Genomic DNA, 18,099 nt, shown 5'->3' on the forward strand with positions numbered 1-18,099 from the left:
CGGGAAAAACGGACAGGAAAAGGGTTGAGGTAAGGTGGACAGTAGCAATTGGCTTGGTTCATTTAGGAGCCTTTGGACTCTTTTTGCTGTTTCTCAGCCACACAGCGGAGCTCTGTGTTCATCTTACATCCATAAATGAAGCTGAGAAGTGCTATAGGTTGTAAAACATCCACTTTAAAAACCAACGTGATAGGAGGTGTGACATCATGGGCCGAGCTGTGGGCTGGCCTGTGTGGTGGCAGAGAGCTGGTGTGTCTTCCTTGTGAGTGTGTTTGAGGGGACAGACTGGAGGTGGATAAGAGGAGGGATGGGAATCAAATGAGATACAGGTTAGGAAATGAAAAAGGACCGTCAGAGAGGGGAAATCAGGGAGATTTGTTAATACCAGTCAAGGTGGTCATCTACTGATTAGGCAGAGCTGTGCGTGTCCCAGGAAAAGGAGCCAGTAAGGAAAATGGACCTGCCAGCAAGTGGATAGTGATGTGATTGAGGAGGAAACTGCTGATGCTGCTCTAAAAACCTGGGCTTTGAAGGAAACTTTAGCATTGAGTGGAAAATCTGAAGTCACTAAAAGGAAAGGAAGAGGAAGTTGGGGAGCCACAGAAGGCCCAAAGCTCTGCACAGACTGCTCAGTGCTGCTGGGAGCCCTGCTCAGGTAGGTGAGGGCAGGGAAGGCAGCTCCTGCCTGCATGAGAATGGGGCCCTTTGGCAGGACAGCTGCCCCCAGCAGTGGGGCTCTAATGCTGCTCAAGGTTGCTCACTTGCAGCTTTTTAAATCTCTTTCATCACAAAATCCCATGTGTTTTATCCTGGATTAAGTGTAATACAATATATAATGTAATACCTGCCTAGAGGTGAGGTTAGTCAGAACTTGCCTTGGTGCCATGAGGCACTGAGCCAAAGTTCAGGGTTTTTGTGCAGAATGTGTGCACCTCAGCCCCTCTTCATCCCTGTGCTGGGAGCAGGGAAAGGGCTTGACTCCACTGTGCTGCTGCTTCCTCAGTTGTTTTTTTTTCTTTGAAGAAAGAAGTGAAATGATTTCAAAGTTGATTTAGTCAAACACCTCCAGCCCACAGTTTAGGTTTCTCTCATTTGGGGAAAAGTGTTTTCTGTCCCTGACAGCAACTTGCTGTGCCCCCAGGCAGGGCTGTGTTGGCTGCAGCCCCCGGGGCTGCCCTGCTGGGTGAGTCCCCCAGCTGGCCCGGGGCTGTGTGCCCAGGGAACACACAACAGCAGAGTCATTTAGGTTGAGAAAGACCTCTAAGATCATCAAGTCTGTTAACAGAACACTGCCAAGGCCACCACTAAACCACGTCCCCAAGTGCCACATCTACACATCTTTTAAATCCCTCCAGGGATGGTGATTCCACCACTGCTCTGGGCAGCTCTGCCAGTGCTTGATAATCCTTTAGGCGAAGAAATGTTCCTTAATATCCAATCTAAACCTCCCCTGGCAGAACTGGGGGCCATTTCCTTTCATTCTATCACTTGTTACCTGGGAGAAGAGGCCAAACCCCACCTCATTTACAACTTCCTTCCAGGGAACTGTAGAGAACAAGGCACCCCCTGAGCCTCATTTTTTCCAGACTGAACACCCACAGCTCCCTCAGGACTCCCATAAGACTTGTGCTCCAGACTCTTCCCCAGCTCCATAGGCCTTCTTTGGACATGTGGGGAGCATCACTCAGCCACAGTGCTCTGTTTCCCATGCAGCCCATGGAAGGCAGGATAAAGGATTTAGGTCTGTCCCAAGGAATGGCTGCAGGTTTTGAAAGAAAGTCTTCATGTGGGGACGGCTGGAGGGTGCTGTGTCAGGGCACAGTGTCTGGTGGGCATGGGTAGATCAGTCTGACACTCTTAATATGTCAGGCTGAGCTCCATCCTATGGGTGTCTGCCTGTCCATCCCACATGGCCCTCCAGACATCTCTCCTGTTTTTTGTGCCCCAGAGCCTGATTGTGAACATGGCACTATCTTGGCACAGGGCACTGCTGGCTGGAAAAAAAACCCTGTTCTCTGAGTTTGTGAGAGAAGTCTAAAGTTTTCACGGCCTTTCCTGATGGTGCAGGGAGGGATAAGGAAAAAAAAAAGAAAAGTGAATTTTAATGTTTTTAAAGGTTTCCCTTTTTGCTGTGGGGTTCTGCAGCCTTTCAGGCACCTGAGTAAATGTTTGTTTTGATGAACTGCTCATGCTGCATCTCTGTGGTCAGACCGAAGTGGTTTTGAGCTGGGTCACTAATGAAAAATAGATATTTGCATTTCTCTTCCAAACTGTGTTCAAAGCACCAGGCGCGAGTGATGGCACTCGGTGAGTGATTACGGCGTTTCATCGCTTGGCCTGTGACTCCCATCTGTCTGCTGCTTTGATGCCAGACCTCCAGAAAGACCCAGAACTCACCTGGGGATGGGATTTTAAATGTGGATCATCTAATTCAAGTACAAAGCAAATGAACAGTCTCATAAATATGATCAGTCACTCAAGTGTTTAAGTCAAAGCACTCTTTTTGAAAATCCAAATATCTGTTCATCTTCAATCAGAGCTGCCAGCTTCTGGTTTTTTTCCCAATTTATTTATTTTTAATATCTCGCTGCTAGTGGGGCTGCACTCCACCCTTCAATGCCAGGGGGAAAACTTGTGCAGCCTTGCTGGCAAGAGTGTCTTGAGAAAGCAACGTGATTTGTGTTTGTGCATGAGCAGTGACAGAATTGAAGTGTAAATAAGGGTTCAGGCTGTGTAAATCTGCTCTGCAGTGGATGCTGCTTGGTGGTAAATCCCTGTGACCCAGAGGGAGGAGGTGGCAGGAGCCCTACTGGGCTGTGGCAAAGCAGAGCTGGGGGGTGAGGAAGGAAGCAGTGAACACACAAGCCCCCACCCCAGTGAGACCTTCAGCACTGGCTTCTGTGGGGTTTGCACTGTGACTGAGCCCGTGGTGGTCCCGCTGCTGTTCCCCAGCTGTGCCTTGTCCCCTTGGCATGTGGAGAGGGGGATTTCAGCATGTCAGGGATTAATGAGCAGAGCCTGTATAGGGCCTGGGAGCAGCAATCCTAAAGAAAGGGAGGGACAGCAGTGCTGGGATGGTCCTGTAGTGCCCTAAAATGGGCTTTGTTTGCTGGTGATAGAGGCCCTTGGCCCTTGAAAATGCACCCAAAGCTCCTTGCAGCTCACACTGTGACTGTGGCAGGCACTGGGCAAAGGCTCGCTGGGTGGGAGGGTGGGCTCCTGCCCCTGCTGCCCCGGCTCCCTCAGTAGCTGTACCTGGGGAGAAGCAGCTTTTAATGCATGAGGGAGATTTCTAGAGAAGAAAAGTGGCCAGCTCCAAAAAGGAGAGGTCAGGTGCTGGGCAGAGGTTTGGCCTCAGTGCAGCTGAGGGCTGTTTCCAGAGAGAAGGAGCTATTTATGGAACAGTCCAGAAATAGCTGCATGATCCGTCTGTGGTGCTGCAAGACCCTTGTTCCCTGCCAAGACAATTTGGGGTGGCTTAGCCATTTAAAGTATTTTAGGCACAGAGCAAGATCAGCTGCCATCAAAGCTTGCACAGAGGACCAAGAACTGTCTGGGCACGACAGTTGGCAGGAGCAGCCCCGAGCCCTCTGCCCAAACCCCACACCAGCCGTGCTGTCCTTCCCCCAAACCATTTTCTTTCTGAAGGTGTTTGCAGTCACTGAAGTCTAATACCAGCATTTTAACTTATGTTTGCAATGCAAATATGATGGAGAGAAAAACAGTTCAACTCTTCTTAATCCCTCTATTTATTGTCCCACCCACCCAAGCCTGGCTTTCCCATGGGAGCCGCAGATCAGCCTTTTCATCCTCCACCTTCACAGAATGGTACAAGGGACAGGGGGATGACAATTCCCACATCCAGATGAAAATAATGCAGAGGAAGATGTTTAGAGGGCTAGAGCCCATCACCTATGGAGACATGCTGAGAGCTGGGGCTGTTGGGGAGGAGAGAAGGCTCCAGGGAGACCTTATAGCACCTTCTAGTACCTAAAGGGATTATAAGAAAGCTGGAAAGGGGTTTTTGACAAGGGTATGCAGTGATAGATGAGGTTATTTGGAAGAAATTCTTCCCTGTGAGGGTGGTGAGGCACTGGAACAGGTCGCTCAGAGAAGCTATGGCTGCTCCATCCCTGGCAGTGTCCAAGGCCACGTTGGATGGGGCAATGAGCAGCCTGGTCTAGGGGAAGGTGTTCCTGCAAATGGCAGGGGCTTGAAACAAGATAATCTTTAAGGTTCCTTCCAACCCAAATCATACTGTGATTCCATGCTTTGCCTTGAGCTAAGAGCTCCTGCCTGTCCCAGGACCCTTCCAGCCACTCACAGCTGCCAGGAACACATACAGAGCTGTTTCCTCTATGCTTTGGGTCACTCAGGGATGCTGACGGGTGCTGGGGGGAAAGAGGAGTGCTGGTTCTGTTTTCCTCTTGGATGAGCTCATGGTTGGTGGAGCCACAGGAGACTTGGCAGCACTTAAAAATAAATGGAAAGGGTGGAAGAGAGGGAAGAGGTGGAATAGAGGGGCTGGACAAGAAAGTGGCTCTGCTGCTGCCCCTGGAGGCAACACCCAGAGCTGGGTCTTTTGGACCCCCTGGGTGCTGCTAAATACTGTGGGAGGTCTATGCAGCTCGAAGGGGAGACCGTGCAGCGCTGCCCTACAAGCCCATGGATCAGCATGATGCAGACACCTGTGGCAAAGGAAATAGTTCCATGGATTTCAAGAGGCTCAATCAAGACCAAAAAACATGAGTGTTAAGATGAGTTTTGTTGGCTGTAACATTGCATTGATTTGCCCTGTACTGTCACCGCTCTGCGTAGGAGCAGGACACGTCCCCACGGGGCCACTTACGTGATCAGATCTGTGCTGCACACAGCTGGGAGTAACTTCCCTGTGAAATCACTGTCTAAGGGACAACTGGCTTTGTCACTGCATTTTCTGGTTGTGTGTTCTTTCCTGATAAAAAAAGAAAAAAGAGCTTCATCCACCCTTTCCAGCAGTGCAAATTTTGTCTGATACATGCAGTTTGAGGACTGGGGGGCAGCAGACCTTTTGGAAGCTGTTAAAAACCTGTGCTCAACAGTGATTAAAAAATAACTCCATTTCCTTCCTGCTGGTGAGGTTTGGACCTTTCCTTCCCACCTGAGCACTGCTGGGGCTTGCAGGCAGGTAGAGAGGGCGCTGCTCCCTGCAGCTGCAAAGAGATGATGAAATGAAATGGAAACTGAGGTTTCCTCAGTAAGTGCAGGGACTGAGCTTTGCCTTCCTGCAGGAAATGGGCATCTCTTCTTGGAGGTAGAAAAGGCCACCAAACCCATACTGTAGGATCCAGGTGGAATTGCTTTCCCATGAGACAGCAGAACTGAGCACCAGCTGTTGCCTATGGTTGACTGTGCTTAGCCTACACCATGGCAAACCCCAGGGAACTGCTCATGTGATCTTGGGTTTTTATAGAAAAATACCAATATATGCTGTTAGCAAGAAGCACCAGCCAAAGGCACGGCTCTTTCCACTGCTTAAACCAAGCAACTAAACCACAGCAAAGGTAAAACCTTCTAACTGGGAAACAGAAAGTGGGGCAGTCATGCTTTCTATGATTTGTTTTATTTATTTGTTGATGGTTTGTGTGTGAAATGGGAGTCCCCACATCATGCATGCTCCTATTTGGTCTAGCCAGCTCTTCCTCAGGGTCGTGCCTGCTCTGCTCTCGAAGGAGCAGAGATGCTCTGCCTTGTGTTAATATGGTAAATGCGACCATAGTTCAGTGGTTTGGTGTTTCAGGGGCTGGAGGTTTTGCCCCATTGTATTCTTTGTGGTGTTTCTTTTTCACGCACTCGTAGGAGAGGCAAATGCCAAAAATTGAAACCAAACTGCAAAGTTCATCTAAAAATGATGAATAAATAGCGATAAATAAATAACCCTGACCCAAAAGTGAGCTGTATGACACCTCACCTTGGGGTGAGGTGTCTTCTCTTGGTTTTGAGCCATTACTGGGCTGCATCCCAGGGAAGGAGTAACAATAACATGTCAGGGTGGTATTTCAGACAGCAACCTCACCCTCTTTCCACCTCCATGCCCCTGCATCCCTGAGAGTGTCCCAGGCTCCAGTTCTCTGCCTGTGGAGGCTGTGACCCTCCTTGTCCCTCAAACACCCCCACACAGGGTCAGTTATGGCCAAGACTTTATTTCAAGCAGTTCAAACAGGGTCGCTGTACTTGTGCCTCTGTCTGGAAAGTAAAAATAGGGAGATGGATGTTACTGTGTCCCAGCTCCTGTCTCCCAGTTTTGGCCTGGGTCAAACAAGGACACTGGGCCAGGGCTGGGTGTTCAGCCAGACTCAAGGCTGAGCCAGGTCTCCATTGTAAAGCCTGTGTCCCCTCATCTCCTCTTTAATATTTATGTCCAGACTGCAGACTTTGGAAATACTTCCAATCAATAAAATAGTTTGACAAAACCAATCAATAAAACATTATAAAAAGCAGTGAAAGATGGAGGAGAGATCCATTGGTTGTAAAATGCTACTGCTGCATGAATTGCTGGTGGTATCCAAAATCCACTTGTCCCGTGGGGTGAGGAATAGGAGGGTTGAACACCTTCATCTGCTGGAATGGGATATGTAGGGCTCTAATGGCATCGGTGGGGCATTCAGGTTCTTCCCTAAGAACCAAATCCACTGGCAAAACCTCTTGGTTGTGGGTCTAGAACAATGGCAGAGCCTGTGCAGAGGCTCATGGTCTCCAAAGCATTCTTGTGCCCCTCAGCACCCTCCTGCTGCCATGGGCTGGGGGTGGCAGGGCAGTGCAGGGCTGTGGGGGTCTGAGGGGCTGCTTGGACATGAGGGAGAAGCCCTGAGGTGCCAGTGTGGCTGGGCTACTGGGCTACTGTGCTGAGGCTGGGCAGCAAGGCCAGCCTGAGGACTGAGGGCTGAGAACTGCAGGTAACACAGGTGATGTCCCATGGCAAAAGCATAAAGCAGTTCCTTGGGGTCTGGCTAACCTTTCCATCCTTTTAATCTGGAGGAAGTGGCAAACAAAACCTTGCAGGCCCAGAGCAGGGCAGATCAGAGTGCTCAGCAAAGCCTGTGTGATTGCTGAAAGCAGGCATGTTATTTTTCTTTCATTTAGTTAAAGTCCACGAAATGTGACCTGTGACAGTTCTGCAAGGAGGAAGTGGTATCACAGCATCACAGATCACTTCCTTGGCAAAGGCAATCGTTGTGTGTTTGTGTTCTTTGTGGCTGCTGCAGCTGTTGATCCGTGAGCGCTGGATCAGGCTGCCCCTCTGCCCTGCTCCCCCTGGCACCCGGCCCTGGGAGGAGGCAGCAGGGAGGTGTGTGGTGCCAAGGAACAGGCAGTGCCCTCTCACCCAAAGGTTAAACCTCGTGCTGTTGTCTGCTCTTGGAGGATGGAGAGAATTTAATTCAGCAGCTCAAAGCCTGGTACTACTCCAGCCAGGTGGAGAGCTGTGTGCAAGGCAGGGGAGGGCGGGAGAAGGGGAGCTGAGGAGGAGGATTTGCAGATCCTGGAATGGTGAATGAACAGGTTAAACACAAAACCAAACAACTGCTGTGCTGTATCTGAGACGAGAGTTGGGTGCACACAGTAAACAGCAGCTCAGCTGCGGATCCACTGACTCCATCCTCTTTTGAGTTCCATGGCAGTTGTTCATCTCAGTAACTACTGACTTTGCAGTGTTGTTTGGGGGTGGAGGGAAGTGGCTTCTCTCTCTTCCTTTATTTCCTTTGATAGACCAAACAAAGATTCACGCTGCTTCCTCCTTGTCCTGTGAGGCTGTGCAGCATTTTGTGTGACCCCAGGAAAGGCAGAGCAGTGCAGTGTCCAGGTAGTTTTGCTCCTCCTCACACTGAATAATGGCTCCCTTGCCTCCTGCTTTCAGGACAGAGAAATGTTAGTTTCATTAAAGCTGGCACAATACTTGCAGAGAGGTTTTGTTTGTTTGTTTGTCTGTTCAGTGTTTTTTGGTTGGTTGGGTTTTTTAAGAGCTTTAAAAAAAAAAAACTTAGAAAGAAAAGATGGAGAGGAAGACAGCGTGAGCCATGATATGCAGTGACTTTCATCATCACTACATGCAGATGAGTTTGAGCAGGATTTCAGAAAGCCAGTAAAGGAGGGAACAGAGAAACACTCACGTGAACTGGCACCTTCTCATCTGTGGTAAACCGCTGTGTGCCTGCAGTGTGTTTGGTCGAAATCCCCCATCAGCTACTCTGTTGCAATCATGGCAACCTCCACAGTCCAGGATCTCCCAGGGTCCTGTGCCAGGGTGCCCAGTGCCCAGTTCACATCGTGCCTGGTGCCTGTGCCACTCAGACACCAGCAGAGCTTGGAGAATTCTGAACTGGAACCAGCCTTTTTTTCCATGAGCCCTGCTGAAGTCTCCTGGCAGTGGAAGTTCCTTGCATCTCTTAGTGCTCCCACTGGATTAAAGCTGCTGGTGTTAGAGATATGTATTTATGTTTCTGTGGCAGAGCTAACAGTGCTGAGCTCTATGGGAGAGTTGTAAATATGAGCCTTTCCCTGTCATCCGCACTTGTCTTGATTTTAGAGCACTTGGTGGTACCTGGAGTATTTAACAACACCCAGCTCTGACGAATGGTTACAGAGGCATATCAGATAGAAAGATTAGCAGCTCAGCTGTCTGATTAATATGTAAATGTACCCAGTTATGTGTGAGGGCTCTTAATGAAGTAGCTCACACTTCTGCCTCTGTATATCAAAGGTGATTGATGGAAAAGTACTTCAGGTGCCTGCTGGAAAGCGTAAAAGTTGTTTTTGTCTACATCTTGCCTTCAAAAAAATTTCTAGATCTAGAGCTGAGATTTCCTAAGGGAGGAAAACCAACCCAGTCTGAGTTTAATCTAAACTAATCCAAATTGTTGGCCATGCTCCTGGAGTATCTGTAAATTCTCAGATAGGAATAATCCATCAGGATCTCATATAACAATCCACATGGTATCTTAAATAAACCTTCCTTTTGGCTGTAGCCTGCAGCTGACACCTACTGTAAATTATTTGATGATACTTTATATGGAGAGCTGGAGCTAAAGTGGATGTTGTGGTGAAAGCAGGAGGCTCCAGCCCCGTGGAAGATGTTCCTGTGCTGCTGCTTCCACCTGGCTTAAGTCCCATCACAGCCCTGGTCCCCAGCTGCCACCTGGAAGCAGAGCCTTCTGCTGGTCTACCCAGGGCAGCTTCGTGGATCAAGAAAATCAAATGAAAATTCTGAGGCATCACTGATTTCCCTACTGGAGAAGGAATGCCACTTGAGATCTCAGCCCTTCAGCACAGAACAGTGACAGCACTCTGTGCGTGGGTTGGCACCTTTGGCATGTCCCTGTGCCTCTACTGGTCATCCCTAGGCAGTTAAATGCCTCCCTGACTTCTGATCCCGTCAGATCTCAGACGCTAAGCAGGGTCAGCCCCGGATCAGTACTTGGAAGGGAGACCTCCTGGGAAACGCTGGGTGCTGTAGGTTCTATTCCCGAGGACTTCACTGGCACTGTCCAAACTCGCTTGGCCGTGGCAGATGAACCTCAAAACTTAAACGGTGGGGCCAGTTCTGCACACACTGAGCCTCACCTGAAATCCACTGCGCAGGCCGGAAGGGCACAGCCACGTGGGGGACAGCCCTTCCCAAATCTTCCCGAAGTTGAGCCACACACACACGCTGGTCATCCCTGTGCCTCTGGGGAGTGAGGCTGGCAGAAGGTAAGCAGTGCCCCTCCACCTGACAGCTCTGTGATGTGCCTTTCCTGGGGGGGAGGGCAGCCCTGGAAACATCCCTGAGGTCACCATCACAACCAGGCTTTCATCCTGTCCCTACAAACCACAGGGTGCATTTCAAGATCATTCTGCAAAATAAAGACCATTCTGCTGAAACTGGCCGTGGGCATGAAATTTTGCAGTAGCTGTAAAATTTGGGGTGATGCTGCAAGCAGAGCAGTGTGTGATGTCTGCTCCAGGACAGGGCTGTGAAGTGCTTGACTGCTGCAAAATCTCACACAGATAAAGTGCACTACAGCACCTGGCTGTCAAATGAGTTAAAATATTCAAGCCCTGTTATAGCTTTCCTTTGCTGCAACCTTCTCACTCCCACAGGAATCTGGGGGGCTCAGAGCACACACCATTTTCCCTGGGGATCCCCAGTCTGTCCCCCTGGGAGGTTCCCCCTGCTCGGAAGCCCTGGCCCTGAACTTTCTCTAGAATGTGTCTCTCATTGCTCTCCCCTTGTTCATGGTGTCTCTGAGTTGGCTGAGGTTGTAAATGCTTTGTCTAAAATTTTCCATACCTCTAGCCAGGTTTTTTTGGTGTTGGTTTTAAATAGTCAGACCTTCTCTAAGAGCAGGGGGTGGAGTGGTGTGAAGTTTCCTTATAAAAGGTATTTGCTGGTATTCTCTCTGTGAGCAGAAATGTCATCTTGGTTGGTGGACAAGGGAAGAGGGGGTGACAAAACAGAAAGGAGGCTGCTCTCAATGTCACCAGCAACAAAATGAACCACCACCACATACCTGCCATTCCCAGGGCTGGTTTCAGGTCTGGGGAGGAGGATTTGGGACACAGGGCCCCTTCAGTTGTCTTGCAGGAGAGCCCTGCAGAAGGTTTGAGGGTGGATGACCTGTGACTCCAAACAGAGCAGCTCAGTGACAGTGGGTGCCAGTCCCTGACCACCATCTGGACATTTCTCCATAAATAAGCACCTCTGCTGGTTCCAACAATTTTTTTTCCTATCATCACTTTTACTGACAATCATTTTCATAATTTTTTCCCCTGAATGCAGCAACCTGGATGTTACTTTGGCATTTTAAGTATTGCTTCTTATTTTTCCTAGTTCCTTTGACACAGAAGAATCAGCTCCTTGTAAGCACTGATATAGATAATGGTTTATTGTATTCCTGATGACAAATTGGTTTAAGGTAATTATTACTCTGATGTTTAAAGCTTTCAATGTAAATCAATGCAATTAAACATGAAATAATACTTCATAATTCATATAGAGAAAAATCTTTGTCTGCAGCTAATGTTTCAGAATAAAATTTTATATGAGAATTGTTCAGTCCCTATGACACCATTGTCTGGCTAATGGTGCTGAACTGGGACTGTACACTGTTTTTTCCTGGCTACCATGTGAGTGGGTCCCCAGCACTGTCCAGAATTGCTGAGTGGCTGTGAGTTCCTTCTCCTGATTCTCCATGACAGTAGAAAGTCAGTGACTTCAGCATCTTGTTCCAGACTTCCATGATCCTCCTGCTGTGAGTTCCCTGCACTGCCTTCTCTTCCCACCCATCTGTGAACGGGAGGTAGGAGAGCAAATCAATGGACATTAGGTTGTGTTCCCTGTCAGCAGGTCTGTTCTTCAGCTGGAAGATGTTTAAGGGTTTACAAAGCACACAGTAGACAAAAAGCTTTGATGTCCCAGGCAGACTGGGGAAAAACACAGTGAAGGATGTAGCCCTCCTGTGACAGACTGAGGAAGGGGACTGGTCCATCAGTCCCTTACATGATGAGCCACTATCTGCAACAGGTGGAAAACACCCGGAGTTGACTATTTATTCCTGCCTGTGAAGATTTGGTTTCGCATCTCCCATTTTTTGAATGTCCGTCACTGTCAGGCTCTGGGCTCCCCTGGGCATGAGGGTTTGCCCCCTCCCCTCCCATCCCTCACTGGCAGCAGCAGGAGGTTCACTGTGCTGAGAAGGAAGGACCGTGGCTGGGGGGCTCAGGCTGTCCTGGAGGAATGGCAGTCTGAGTTCTGATTTCCGTGATGAAATTATTAATAGATTTTTACCCAATGACTGTTTGGTCAGTTTGAAACATTATTACTCTCAGTGTAGAGTGAACTTTAGGAACTGTGGAAAAGTGGGTCACTCCTGTACAAAATGATACTGTAGTTTACAGACCTAATAGATATCTATATATACATTTATATATTTATATATATTAAAATATGGACGTAGTGCACTTACTTTGCTGTCATGTAACAGCTATTAATAATTCCTAACAGCACAGATCTTAGATCTGGGTGGAGAGTGTCTAAAATTTCTGCAGTTCAGTTGTGTCTTAAGGCTTCAAATCCTTTGATCCTATGTTATAAAGGCAGGCCTAAAGTTATCCAGTATTTCAAAGCCAGCTTTCTTAATCTGACACTGCTTTAAAATCTGGCCACTAAGCACAGCCAGCCTCTGTGTCCCTTGCTAAGGGCCAGAATTGTAGGTGTGCATTGCAAAATCCTAAAGCAACTTCATGATGAATTCAGCTTCACCTTGTAATTTGCATTGAGCCCTTTACAGCTGTACCTGAGCCTTTCGTGGTAGATTTTTTATTTCTTTTTCAATTCTAAACAAATTTAAAGCTTTTTCATGGCAGTAAGTGTGCACCTGATCTGCCGTTTTCAAGCTGCAGTTTATGTTGTTAATTCCAGCCCTGGGGCGTGAGGAGGGCTTGGGGCTGCCAGACTGATGGGCAGCAATGGATCTGTGCCATTCCCTGGGAGCAGCACCATTCCCCACAGAGCTGCCAGTACAGGGGTGGGGGCAGCCCCAGCTCCAGCCACCCCCGGGGGGAGTGGGGAGAGCAGCCAGGACTGGGCACCTGTTCCTCACCAAGGCTCCCAGGTACACCTTTATCACAGGAACCCACAAACTCCATGGGTTTTGAGCTGGGGTTCATCTTGAGCACAGTCTGGTTCTGGGGACCCTAAAAATCATGTATAGCTTTGGGTAGAGTAAGAGATAAAACCCCAACTCTTATTTCCCTTCCTGCAGGAGAGCATTGCTTGGGTTTGTGCTACAAATTGCTCTGTGTTTAAGGAAGACTTTCTGACAGTCCTGGTGAGTCCTGTTTGCTCCAAAACACTTGGGACAGCAAAGTTGTGACCGCACGAGGGATGTTGGCTGGCCATAAACTTTCCATGTTTTCCAAAGCCAGAGAGAAATTGTCAGGGAAGAATGTATACTGGTCTTTTGGCTGTTTTTCAAGGGCAGAAATGAAACTGTACATCGTGTGATAGGGGCATAAACCACCACGAAACACAGACCTGTCAGAAGAGGTGTAGTGCTGTTTTTTTTCCTTTTTCCACTCTCTTCATTCCTGTCCTTGCAAGTGGGACAAATGCATCTCATCGGCTTCTGGGAGGTTCTGGGGGAAGGGAAAGAAAAGACTAGGAAACAGGCAGATAAAACTGGAAGCAGTAGGATGTGATGGATATATTTGCATATTATTTTGCGTTTGTGAGAACAATCATAACCCACTTATAGAAGGATGACATCAAGCAAATAACATGTCAGCAAATCAATTTTAAGACCCTTCATTTTTTTTTACAAAATAAGTTATTTGCAGTTATTTTCCTTTATCATTTAGGCCTATTCAATCTGCCTACTGCGATTTATGGACTGAAATTTTGGATAGCTTTTTCTGTCTTGCCAAAAACCAGGTAAATAAACACAACCTTACCAAATGGGACTGGAAACAGGGGGCTCAAGGGATAAAGATGAGAAATGTACTAAATGGGAGATGCAGGCAGTGGTCAGACACCGGCAGCTTCATGGGGTGGTGCCAGTTTTTAATCATCCATCTAAATGGCACAGACCCCCCGACCACCAGGAGAAACTAGTCCCTGATTCCTTATCTTCTAACATTTCCTTGTCTAATTCTGGCTTCAAAACTTTTCTATATTTGAGAAGATGGGGCTTGTTTTTGTATGGGAAAGAAACTAATACAAACAGAGCTCAGTAACTTTTAGAATATATTTAGAAGAAAAGGTATTTATTTGGTCAGGTACCAGTGGAATCCCCCAGAAAATACATTTTGATAATGCAGAAAAGGCAGTCAGTCCATGAAGAAACATTCAATAAATTTGTGAGGTTTGGGGAAAACAAGTTTCAGCTGTGGTCATACTGCAGGATGGAGTGTCCCACTGTGACCCTGCGTGTGAGGCACAGCACGGGCCACCCCTGCGTGCTCTCACCAGGGAATCTGGGGCACTGGGCATGGCACTGCCCCACAGCTCCTGGAGCTGGTCACACTGCATTTCACTGGTGCTTGAGCCATCACAGAGGGGCAGCAAGGAAAGCAAGCTTGAAAACCAGCTGAGGACAGCTCAGCTTGACACCAGTCCCAGACAAACATGGACCAGCACACGCCAAGGGTGTGACTAATGAAGGATGGGGAGTTCTTCCATCACAGTAGGGTTACAGAAAAGAACCTCATATCTTTTTAATGAGATTGCAAATTAGACTGCTAAAGGTAATAACGTTGTTGTAATTTACAGAGATATTTCGTTCTTCAAAGCTATTGATTAAGGAATTAGAGTTATATAAAATTAGTATAGTACATACTGAGTGGATTTTAAGGGAAAGCATTTAGAAGCTTACAACAGAGTTGCAAACAGGGGAGGAAGGGAGTTTGTGTCTGCCCAGCCTTGGTAGGGCTCAGGTCTTGCTCTGTCACAGTTTAGCACTTCTGTCAGTGGTTTTGGGGAGAAAATGGAAAAGCTAAAGACAACATTAAACCATAAGAAAGGTGAAGAATGATGTAGTAAGTCACAGAGGCTGAGGATTTGGGCTTTGTAACCTGGCACAAATAAACAAACAGTGCTTTTTAATAAAGTCAAACATTAAGCTCTGCATCCTGGGAGCCAGGAGCCAGGCTGTGTTTGTAGGGCAAGGATTGCTGCCCAGATGAGCAGGGAGCTGGGGAACAACAGGGAGATTATGGAGAATTAAAGCTCTTCATCCAGCACTTTAGTTTGAAGGTATAGAAATAATTTTGCTGGGATACGGAGAGGAATTTCAGCACTGGTAAGGAGACATTGCTGTTTCTGTGTTGGATGACAGGTGAAGGCTTCTGAAATGTGTGCACTTCTGGTCTCTTGAGAAACCACCACTGCTGTGGAAGGCCCTGAGAGTAGGTCACAGAATCATACAATCCTAGAATGGTTTGGATTGGAAGGGACCCTAAAAATCAACTAGTTCCAGTTCCCTTTGCTCAGTGTGCTCGACTCTGATGGTGCTGCCCATGCCGAAATCCCAGTGCCTTCCAGAAGTGCTCTGAAGAGGCATATGGAAACACAGCTTTGGCTGGTAAGTGCTGCTGGAGTCAGAAGAAGATCCTGTCACAGACTGCCAAAGGTGGGTATGGTCTGGACACACCAATGAGTACAGAGGCAGGGAAAGAGGCATCCAAGTGATACATTTTGCATTTCCCCTTTGCTGCTGCCTTTTGCTCTTCTGTTGCTGCTTGGTGAGAGCCAGCTGTAGCCAGCAAGCATTAGAAATATTTAAAAATCATCCTCTTTGCTCAGGGGAAAGGTGGCATAGCATACAACTGCCATGTTCCCCAAGAGATCAATAACACCCTGCAGGAAGCTAAATCGTCCTTTATTAATCTGATGAATTAGCCCGATACAGGGAGGAAGAGATCAACAGCATGGAAAATAAATGCGTGCCCTGAAGCAAAGCTTGTCAGCTATGGAAATAGAAGTGTCTTTCCTTTTATCCATAACAAATAATCTTGAAAGTTAGGCTGGGAGACCAAAGTGACTTCTGAGGTTTGTCAGTGTGACATGGGTAGAGAAACTCTCTTCTCTCTTTGAAAAGCAATTACACAATCACACAGAGACAAGCAGTTTCCCTGCTGTGCTGCTGGATTAAAAAGCTTGAATATCTCCCTCGTTATACTTCAAGAGGGCCTAATTCAACCAAGAACTTTGGTATATGTTGCAGCATCAGAGTCAATCTCAGGGAACTCAGTTTTAGCCTTGAAGAATCAGGATCTGGGGAAAAACATGAAATGGAATGACATCAGATTTCTATCTTGTACTGAAGAGGGAAAAGAAGTTTTCATAATAAGAAATAAAAAGCAACACCTCTAAGCAGGTACAGTGAAGAGGCAGCCCTGGCCCTGGGTTTTTCCCCTGACCTCATGGGGACAAGCCATACACTGCCAAGAATCACTGTGGCTTTCACTCCGAAAGTGGCATGATTGAGCCAGTCCCTAAAGAATGTCATCAGCCTTTTGGAGGTCTCCACACCACCTTTGGTTGCATTGGTTTGACCAAATTAGGGCTGACTATTTTGAATTTTGGAAGAGGAACTTTCAGTTTGTCAGTGTGGAGAGACTCCCACTGTGAGTCAGGGACATGGCCTGGAGGTGGACTTGGCAGTTCTGGGTTAATGGTTGGACTGGATGATATTCAAGTCTTTTCCAACCTAAATGATTCTGTGACTTTATGATTTGTGCCCCTTCCCTTTCAGGAGCACGGTGCAGCATCACCCAGCCCTGCTCTGTCTGGGCCAGAGCAGCCTGAACCCAGCAGCTCTGCAGTGGAACTGGGACAGGAGACTGTGGCTGCTGAAGAGTTTTGCTTCCTGCAGCTGCATGGGCTCTGCTGATCTTGCAGGAGCTTTTGCATACCTGCTCATTTCCTAGTAAAATGAGCATGAACACTCATTCCAGAGCCAGGACAACTGAAATGTCAACTCTCATCTCATTTAGTGTTTTCATGAGTACAAATTTCTTGCTTTAACTGTCAGAAACTGCTTGAAGAAATTTTAAGCCAGATTTAGGATTTGAGGGCATGTCAGAATTGCAAATGGCTGTACATGGCAACCTGTATTGATAGATATGGCTCTAAACTGCCACTTCTGGCAGGTGGAGGGGGACATTTTTTGAAGGTGTGCTAAAGTCACTCTGCAAGGTCTTCAGGTGAAGAAAAGCACATGGATCTTGATATATTTTCCTAAGAGAGGTAAGGGCTACATTTTCCCCAGCGAACTCCACAGAGTGAGTCAAAACCAAGAAACGTTCAACCTTTTCAACTTGCTTGTATTTCTTATTTGATAGAAGATGCAAACACACAAACAATCCCTTACAGTTACTGGGTCTGTGTAAGCCACAAGGTATTGCCAAATAGCAAGACAGGAATTCTGCAGGTGTAAAACCCAATTCAAATGATGAACTGCCTCCAGTGTCACTGCTTTGCTCATTTCCCATCCCTATGGGCAAATATGAATTTTTTCTGAACCTTTAATCTACAACACTGAATAAAGTTATGTAAATCTGGTGCAATGAAGAAGGCTTTTAAGTTGTGATAGGTATATCATGGTCCTCTCCCATTCTGTGAAATTGCTTTACAGCCAGGCCATAATCACAATGACAGACATGCTTGATTGAGTTTTGTCTCTCTGCTAATCTATGGAGCCATTTGCAGGTGGAAATGAAGAGCTGTGTGTATCTGGGAAACTGGGGATGCACTGAAAAATTATCCTTTTAATACTGAGCATGGAGATTCCCTTGTGCTATTATAGGAGTGCGTTTTAGGATTATAGTCTTTGGAAGCTTCTCATTATAACTGTGATTTATTTTTTAGTGGGTTTTCCCCATAAAGTAATACTAGAGATTAAGGAGCATATATTTCAGGTGATAGTGAAAAACTGAAGATTAAGGCAAGGTACTGTGAATACAAGTGCATGAGAGATGGTGAAGATGACTCATTTCTCTAATGCGCAGGGTGAAAGCTTAACTGAAAGGGTGAAGAGATGAGAGGCAGAGCACAAGTGGTGTTTTATTGTCAGATCCTGAAAAATGTCATTTCAAACTCTCGGGGGAATTCTGCCTGGGCTCTCTTGTTATGACTACAATTTGTTGTACATGAAAGAAAACGATGACGAAGGGACAGGTCCTTGCTCAGCGGGATGAGGAGAGCCACACGATCCAGGCAGGGTGGACATGCAATGGTGTGTACCAAAGCAGCCAGGAAGGCTGGCTGTGCCCTTTACTGCTGAGGGTGAGCCAAGGAGAGGTACATCAAAATGGGGAGAGGTTGTCTTGGGTCTACAGTAGTGGAAGGGCTAAGTGGGACTCACCAGCTCCTGAAGTGGGTGGTGCAGGAGGTTCAATCCATCCCTTGCAGCACTGGAAGGGCCTTTCTCCCCTTGGTTTTGCACAGTGGGGTGTCTGCACGTTGCTGCCAGAGCCTTGTGTGGCTGCAGTGACCCTGTGCAGGCCCGGGGGGTTCATACTGCCACTGTGAGATGGAGATAACAGCCCTTCTTATCACAAGGCTTCTCTCAGATATCAAGATGA

The 18,099-nt window shown here is 47.4% G+C and overlaps 1 long non-coding RNA gene across 2 annotated transcripts; it reads left to right on the forward strand.

Annotated features, from left to right (window-relative positions):
• Positions 1-283: 283 nt before the first annotated feature.
• LOC139678629 (uncharacterized) lies at positions 284-17,161 on the forward strand. Of its 2 annotated transcripts, XR_011699057.1 has the most exons (5): positions 284-655; positions 12,780-12,845; positions 13,375-13,447; positions 14,850-15,095; positions 16,269-17,161. It is a non-coding gene; the product is annotated as an uncharacterized lncRNA (long non-coding RNA). The 2 variants fall into 2 exon arrangements; XR_011699058.1 differs by lacking the exons at positions 12,780-12,845; positions 13,375-13,447.
• Positions 17,162-18,099: the final 938 nt, after the last annotated feature.

The sequence above is a fragment of the Pithys albifrons genome, chromosome 14, assembly GCF_047495875.1.
Source record: "Pithys albifrons albifrons isolate INPA30051 chromosome 14, PitAlb_v1, whole genome shotgun sequence".
In the NCBI taxonomy this organism is placed as follows: domain Eukaryota; kingdom Metazoa; phylum Chordata; class Aves; order Passeriformes; family Thamnophilidae; genus Pithys; species Pithys albifrons.